Here is an 8,642-nt window from a genome sequence, read left to right on the forward strand (position 1 = left end):
CGCACACACACCTTCAAGATAATTCAGAACGTCTTGTTGCACATCTCAAATTCACATATTATCAGCTCCAGAGACCTTTTAACCCATTGTATGCCATAAGCGTCTGTAGACGCAAGCAGCGGGACCTTCCCCACACGCCACGTGCATCTATAAAAAAAAATGTTTTCCCTAAGTGGCAGCCCTGACCAACTTTCAAATCATTTGTCATGAGAATTTTCAGCTGAAAATATTCATGAACTCCCAAATTGTGAGTAATATATTTATTTTTATAATATTCATTGCAAATTGATTTTTTAAATTAAATTCAAAATATTGTGGTGTGTGGGGATGGTTTCCATTTTGGACACATGGCAGTTAACTGGTTAATCAAACCCCCATTTTACAGGTGGGGAAACAGTCCAGGGAGGGAATGAACTTATCCGAAGTCACATGACGAGGAAGCCCCTCTATGCCAGCAGTTCTCAACCTGTGGGTCGAGACCCCTTTGGGGGTCGAACGATCCTTTCACAGGGGTCGCCTAAGACCATCAGAAAACACATATATAATTACATATTGTTTTTGTGATTAATCACTATGCTTTATGTTCAATTTGTAACAATGAAAATACATCCTGCATATCAGATATTTACATTACGATTCATAACAGTAGCAACATTACAGTTATGAAGTAGCAACGAAAATAATTTTATGGTTGGGGGTCACCACAACATGAGGAACTGTATTAAAGGGTGGCGGCATTAGGAAGGTTGAGAACCACTGCTCTAAGCCCAGCCAGTCCTTCCCTCCAGGGGGACCTCCCGGAGAGCCCCCACCAGCTCCACGACTCTTCCCAGACTTTCCAGGTTCTTCCGGCCACCTGCTCACCTGTGCCTCCCAGACCTGGCCAATGGCAGGGCCCCGAAGTTAATAAATCAAGGTGACTTTAGGGACAAGAATGGGCCTCTTTCTCCCTTGTCCCTCCCATTTGCATAATCCTGGCTGGCAATATGATAATGATGTTTGTTAAAGACAGAGCACAATAAATTAATACCGTTAAGTTGTTGCTGCAAAATGCAAAGCAGGTAATTTACTGCCAGCGAGGAACAGAGCCTTTAAACTGTAATGGATTAACTTTCCCAGCAGCAAATGTGTCCCTGGAGGGAGAGAGTTGGGAGGCAGGGGCGGGGCGGGGCTGATGCTAGGGGGCACCTGCTTGCTTCCCAGGGCCCGGCCTGGGGTGTCCAGGCCCCAACCTTAGGGCAGGGGCTGCAGGAGGCACGGTGACCTGGGACTTCCTGGGATAGCCCAGGCCCCTCTAGAGGAGGGGCTGCGATGCCCCATTTGTGTACCCCTCTGCGACCCTCAGAAGGCACTCCTGTTTGGACCCTTCTTTCTTAAGGATGACTAGAGAGGTCCCCCCCCCCCCCGCCCCCCACACTCCCGAAGTGACTGAGCCTTCAGCCTCAGAGTCCGTTCTGGCCCAGGCCCTGCTCCTCCCAGGGTCCAGGCACGGCAAGGAGGGAAGGATCCTGGGTTTGGGTAGAGGAAGGGTGCGCCAGAGCTGAGGGTCAGCCCCTGACATGATGCCCTTCCTCGTTCCCCCCAAACACCCTTGCCCTCAGGTACTGGAGGGGAGGGGGAACCAAGAGGGAAGAGGCTAATTCTGTCTGTGGGGGAGCGAGGGGGTGGCTGAGGCAGTGGGAGGGGGTGTGGTGGGAAGGCAGCTGGTGGGAGAAGCTGGGTGTGGACAGAACCCTCACCAGCACCTCTCAAGGGGCAGCCCCTCCATTACGGCTCAGACAGCCATGCCTTCCCCCGGAGAACTGCAGCCCCAGTGCAGGGCGGCCCCAGGCTGGTCTCGAAGACCCCAGCAGAATTCTAATTTCCCATTTATCTCTGCAGCTTCTCCAGCGATGTTAAAGGGGAATGCTCCACAGTTGGCTCCCAGGCTAATTGGATCTGGGCTCCTCTCTCTCTCCTGGGCAAGGTAGGTGGGGGGCGGGGCGGGAAGGATGGGCTGAGGCAGCCCTGATCGGGGAGGAGATGCTGGGGACCTGGGCTGGGCTGGGCTCCGTGTTGGTGGCTGTGGTCTTGGAGTCCAGACCCCTGGTCACAGTGACTGCCATGTGTCTCCAGCAAGCCTCTGCCCCGCTCTGGATGCCCACATTCCCTCATCTGCCGTGATGATGACGACGACAGCAACAACACACCCATTGCTCACCAGCCTTTCCTAGGCACCAGGCAGTCTTCTCAGTGTGACACATGCCAGCTCTCCTCTAGTCCCCGCAGCAGCCCAGCGCGGTAAGGATTATGTCCCACTGTCCCGACGAGTGAACTGAGGCACAGCGGCATCAGTAACCTGCCCACTAGACAGTGCCCACCATGAATCTTTCAAAGTGCCCGGAGTCCCAATTTTTAAATCCTAGTTACACCCTTTTAGACCCGGGTGGAGTGTGGAGAGCTCTCTGTGCCCATTTTTCAAACAGGGACCCCGAGGCCCGGTCCACAGCTACTTGAAGTTTTGGTAGGAAGTTCCTCCCATGCAGGCTCCCTGCCATTCCCTCCCACCTCAGGGCCCAGGGTAGCAGGCTGGGTTTTCAGATGGTGCGTTTGGTGCCAGGATCTGAGGTGGGACAGGGGTCCACACTCCCAACACCTGCCTCTCCTCCATCAGCCGGGCCGCTCTCCTTGCCTCAGGCCTCACCCCAGCATCCTCTAGGCCTGCTGGGGCTTCTTGCCCCACCTATGCTGAGCTGGAGGGAGGGCCTCACTTCCTGAGCACAAACCCACCCCCAGATGCAAAGCCCAAGCCTCTGCAGATCCAGAGTGGAGAGACAGAGAGGAGAGAGAGCCGACCTCCACTGGAGCCTGATCCCTAGCGACCCTAGAACCAGGCCCATTTTACAGACAAAGAAACGGAGGCTCCTATGCAGAGCTGAGTATAAGGTCTCACAGTGAGGACCTGGTTGAGCTGGGATTCAAACCCAGGTTTGTCTGATCCCATAAGCCTGAGCTCTTAACATTGTGCTCTCCTGTGCCAGAGGGAAGTCAGGACTTGGAAGTTCCAGCGATGGAGGCCCTGGACCACGGCCCCAAGGACATGGCGACAGTGGGAGGAGTTCCGGGCTGGAAACCAGGGGACCTGGATTTAAATCTCTACTCGGCCCCAAACTCGCTGTGTGATACTTTATTTCTCTGAGATCAAAGGCAATGGAGATAATAATAGTACCTACCTGAGGGGTGGTTGGTTGTACGGAATATGACAGGAACTGTAAACAAAGCACTTATCACGTGCCTGACACATAGTAGGTGTTCAGCCCAGGCTGGTCATCGTTTCCCTGGACAAAGTCCACACCAGCCTCCCAAGACTTCGGAGCAGCACATGGGAAAGCACCGCGTGCAACGCCCTCTCCTTTCAGATGGAGAAACTGAGGCCCGGGGTTGCAACGAGTGAGTGACAGGGCCAGGACGCAGCCCGGGTCTCCCAGCAGCCTCGCTGCCCGGCCGGGTGATGGTTCTCCTTCCAGTCTCCTTTCGCCCCGTGCGTCCCCATCTGTCTGGCGGGGCGTCGCTCCCCTAGGAGGCCAGCTGGAGGGCTGACCCTGGCAGTCCTTCCTCGCCCAGCTGCTGGCAGGAACCAGCCTGGATAAATGCAAAGAGGCCCCCTCTGGAGGCTGCTCCTGCCGTGTCCCCCGTCCTAATGTTAATTTTGCCAGGGCCTTGATAAATCTTCCTGTCGCCTCCATCCGCCCGGGACATAGATCTCATCTTATAGAGAGGTGACACTTCTGCCCTTTGGGACCAGCTATCAATTTCAGGCGGTGACCGGAGTGGAGAGCAATGAAGAACCAGGCTGGCCCTTCTAACCCCTTCTGCCGCCTGAGCCTTCCCTCCACCCAGGGGAGCAGCCCTCTAGAGCAGCCATCACCTGTCCTTCAGAAGAGGTGCGGGCCCAGCCCTGGCTCTCAGCATCGCCTGCACACCTTCCCGCCTGCCAGCCGGCACTTCCTCACCCGAGGCTTGCCCAGGCTTCCAGAGCCGCCCGCTGCCCGCTGCCCGGCCGGAAGAGCCACGGAATACTGTCCAGGGAGCAACTCCTACCTGCTGACTTTTGGCGGTGGACACCCTGAGTTGTGAGCTCTTCACCGGCTCCCAGAATTCCCCAGTGGAGTTAAGCTCCAGTTGTTAAGGGGCTCGATCATGCGCTCCTCGTTGGCTGTCTTTCTGCCCCATCACTCCCCACCTGACTGCTGGTGCTTCCTCGGAGCACCTCCCAGATCAGCGATTTGCCCTGGAGCCCTTTTCTGTGGGTCCCGTCTGCAGGAACCCGCGTGAAGACACTCACAAAACACTCTCTAGCAGCTCGTGATGGGATGCACTCCAGTCAGCAATGCAGGTGCAGCAAGAGGTTTGGCGTGTGTGTTTCTAGCTCCTGGGTCAATTTTCATTCAAGCTGGAACACATCTCTGGGAGGCCTTGTCCCAGTTGTACTGATGAGGAAACAGATTCTCAGAGAGGTGAAGTGACTTGCCCAAGGTCACACAGCCAGCAAACAAGAGTCACTTTTCAAACTCAGGCAGCACACCATCTCATTCCCTGGACTCTCCCTCCTGGGGAGAGACATGACCTGGAGGCAGGGTTCGCCTGCAGGTGTGATCATCAGCTCAGTAGATCACACCTGGAGTCTTCCTACTGGGCCGCCTGCAAGGTGCTAAGGACACCACCATGAAAAGCTGCAGTCCTGATCTCCAAGGGCTGAGATCGGGTGGGGGAGATGGATGCATGAGAGACAGTATGGCTGGGACCCCTCCCAGAATGCACTGCAGCATCTTTCTTACACTACTCTCTTCTTAGAGTCTTGGGAGCTTTGTGCTGGGAGGCATCTGAGAGACTGTCTATTTCAACACCCTTATTTTATAGACGAGGCAATTGAAGCCCCAAAGAGCTAGGGACTCCCTGGAGATCAGACTCCAGGGCCAGGCTCTTGTCTTGGAATTCTGATGAGCATCGCCCACCATGCCCCCTAAGCTGTGCTTTGGTCTTGCCCTACAACTTCCCAAGACAGCCAAACGCCCCATCAGGCTTGTAAGCAATTCTCAAAACCCAGAAGCCTCCAAGTTAAAAAAAAAAAAAAAAAGGAACAGATTTTACCACATAAAATGTTTAAATTTTTGTACAACCTGAGGGGGGAACAAAGGTACAGACTTATGAGAAAATATTGGCATATAGCAGATAAAGGGTTAATAGCCTTAACATACAAAGAGCTTTTACCAATCAATAAGGGAAAGACAAACATTCATTTTTCAAAAGTGGACAAAAGAGACGAGCAGGAGATGCCAATCTAAGGAGATCTAAGGAGTTGATGCCAGAGCTTTGAACCTCTGCGGCTCCGGAGGGTGGTAAAACTGTTACTACTTGTTAAATAAATGCTTATTCATTATTAAAAGATCCATTTGTGGTGTGGGTCGCACATTACTGCTTGTTAAACCCGTTAAAGTGCTGGAAATCCTCCCAGATGCTTTATTTACAGTTACAATAGCAGAAGAAGGTGGCCAAATGCCAGAGCCACGGCCCCATGGTGGGACCCACTTCCTGCCCATCCCCCAGCCCTGTGCCTCTGGTCCCCGAGTCCCACGCAAGTGACCTTAAAACCAAATCGCCTCTGCAGCTCGGATGGGGCAGACCAAGGAGGAGCATGGCAGGAAGGGCTAGGCTGGGAGCCTGGCCCTGCCCTTGGCTGACTGTGTGATCTCTGCCAATGCTGGGGGTGAGGGGTGGGGGTGAGTGGCAGCGGGAGATTTGGCACCTACCATCTTCGCTGCCCCACCCCTATTTGGAAGGGCAACTGCTGACCTCATTAACTGGAACTCAATTAAGGAGGCCTTTAAGGTGACTCAGGACAAAGATCCCACTTTACAGATGGAAAGCCAGAGGCCCAGAGAGGAGCAGGGATGCCACCCAGCCCTGTCAGGACTAGAACCCAGGTCTCTGCACTCCTCCTCTTTCTCCCTGAAAGAGAAGCAGAGGCCAGGACAGCTGGGGTCCTGTGTTTCAGGAGTTCTCTGCCCCGGCGTCCTCACGTCCCAGTCTCCCTCTCCTCCTCCTTGATTCGCTGGAGGTCCCTCCCCTCAGGGCGGTCTCACCTCGCAGGAGGCGAGTCTGTCCAGCCAGCAGTGTCCCCCAGCCAGCTGGACCCCCTTCGTCTCTGCTCTGAAGTCAGCCCGGCCCTGAGTGAGCAGCTGGATGCTCTCCACTCCTGCCTGACCTCTCAGCCACTCGGCCCTTCCGCTGCAGCATTGCCCTCTTCAGGCAGTGCCCGGAGGGGCACCTAAGCACTACTGAACACCTGCTCTATTTCACCACATGCTTTATATCCTTTATCTTTTTAAAAAAATGTGTTTATTGATTTCGGAGAGGAAGAGAGAGGGAGAGAGGGATAGAAACATCAATGATAAGAGAGAACCGTTGATCGGCTGCCTCCTGCACACCCCACACGTGGGATTGAGCCCGCAACCTGGGCATGTGTGTAGGTGGACGCTCAGCTACTGAGTCACACTGGTTGGGCTACATCCTTTATTTTAACGACTCCTCTTCTATGGCTCTGAGCTGGAGCCTGTGTGCCAGGTGCTGGCAGTGAGCAGGTCAGGGTTTGGGCCAGCTTCCGCCACTTCCTGTGTGACTCCAGGCAAGCCATGGAACCTCTCTGAGTGTTTCAGTAAACGGGGGTGTTGTGAGCAAGCAATTACTAATAAATGAAAAGTGTTAGCACAGGACCTAGGACATGGGGAGGTCAATCAAGAGTCACTGCTATTTAACTTTTTTTAAGAGCAGACTGCAATTATTTTCTGAAAAGTGGGCTTAATTATATCTACCTGAGGGTTCTTGCCGAGAGGTAATGACACAATGTGTCTGAAGCATTTGGCAAAATACCCTGGGCGAGACCAAACATGGCAGCCGTGACCCGGTTCATTGGTGGACAAGGGGCCCACCCTGGTGGCTCCCAATTCTCACCAGGGAGTGACCACCTACTAAGATCCCACCTGGGGTGTGGCCCAAGCTGGGGACCTGGCGACGGCAGCATCCAGAATGGGTGGGAGCGGGAGCCCTGGAAGACACACATGATCGATACTAAGCCAATCTCTTACAAGATTACCCGGCCTCTGGTATCCAGTCATAAAGAAAATCACTCAGCACGCTAGGGAGATGTGAAAAATGCCGTGGATTACAGTTTGGGATGTTCCGAGTGAGAGTAAGTGAGTCCGGGATTGTTTCCTGCAGTAAATAATTCATCCACTTTAAATTTCGTTTTTTCTTGCCAACGCCCTCCCTCCCTCCTCTGTCTCTCTGGGCAGCTCCCTCTCAAGCCTGCTCTCTCCGAGGCTCCCACCCCTACTTCTGTCCAGGGCACCCCCGCAGCCAGCAAGGAGCTCATAATGCAAACGTTTTGAATCTGTTAATGACACTAATCGTCTTTCCCAGCTAATTAGTAACGCTGCCAAGAAACACGCCTTTGTTACCAAGGCCAAGGACCACCCAGGCAGGAGAGAGCCCAGTGGGGGCAGCCGTGGAAGAGCTGTAGCTATGCTGGGGAGTCGGCGGGAGCCGGGCGTGGCTGTGGCACCAAGAAGGGTCTGCCTGCTGGACTGAGAGTGGTCTGGCCAGGGACAGCTCCTCCCATGGAGGACTCTGTCCTCTGCCCCATCTGCTACATCGTTCAGGGGTGCTGGGACCAGGCCAGGAGGCAGGGGAAGAGCTCTGGCTAGTGGTGGCCCCTTTGCCACCACCACAGGCACTGCAGGACCCCAGTGAAAATCCTGGACCAAGTGTGCTCTAGAGTCAATTCTGAGACCAGGGCTGAGAAGCGGCTGATGGTAGGCACCGATGTAGAATCTCTTAGTGATGGGCTCTTGGTTTCTGGCAGATGGCCACTCAACAGGCCGGTCCTGGGAGGTACTGGGCTCCCAAAGACACATCAGATGCTGCCCTGATGTCCAGGTGCTCATAGCTTGGTATGGGAAATGGATACTAACAGCCAGCATTTATTGAGCATTTGCTATGTGCCAGGCACTGTGCTGAGAACTTATGGGCATTCATTTGTTCCAGTAAACCCATGAGGTGTGTACTTTTTTGGGTTGAATTTTTAGTTTTTGGTAGGTACTCTTTTTATCCCCATTTTACAGGTGAGAAACCTGAGGTACAGAAAAAACAAGTAATTTGTCCACGGTCACAATAAGACAGAACCAGGTTGTGAACTCAGGGGATCCGAAGCCCACAGGACCACAAAACCTCTAACAGAGAAGTAAAAAGATAGTTTTAATTCCGTGTGAGCCATGTTGGAATAGGGTACTTTCGGGAACCCCAGAGAAAGCATGTCATGTGGTCTTGGGGTGATCATCGAAAGGCTTCCAGGGAGGAGGTGGGCTTTGGAGGGAGCCCTTGAAGGGTGCATAGGAATTAGCTAAGGGGAAGAAGGGAGGTAGAAAGGGAATTCCAAAAGGGTAGGTCATTGGTGAGCAAAGTACCAAGGTAAGAAAGGGCAGAATTTCAAGGGGCTAGCGGTGATTGAGGGTAAGGAGGAACCATGAGAGACCAAGCTGGGGAGACCCGCAAGGACTGGATTGTTAATGTGGGGGGTCATGGAGTCATGCAAAAAGGGCAGCAGA

The 8,642-nt window shown here is 53.7% G+C and overlaps 1 long non-coding RNA gene across 1 annotated transcript; it reads left to right on the forward strand.

Annotated features, from left to right (window-relative positions):
• Window positions 1–685: 685 nt before the first annotated feature.
• LOC106697649 lies at window positions 686–5,429 on the forward strand. Its single transcript, XR_002829908.1, has 4 exons — window positions 686–916; window positions 1,882–1,966; window positions 2,116–2,280; window positions 3,021–5,429. It is a non-coding gene; the product is annotated as an uncharacterized LOC106697649 (long non-coding RNA).
• Window positions 5,430–8,642: the final 3,213 nt, after the last annotated feature.

The sequence above is a fragment of the Myotis lucifugus genome, unplaced genomic scaffold (assembly GCF_000147115.1).
Source record: "Myotis lucifugus unplaced genomic scaffold, Myoluc2.0 scaffold_90, whole genome shotgun sequence".
NCBI classification, from domain to species: domain Eukaryota; kingdom Metazoa; phylum Chordata; class Mammalia; order Chiroptera; family Vespertilionidae; genus Myotis; species Myotis lucifugus.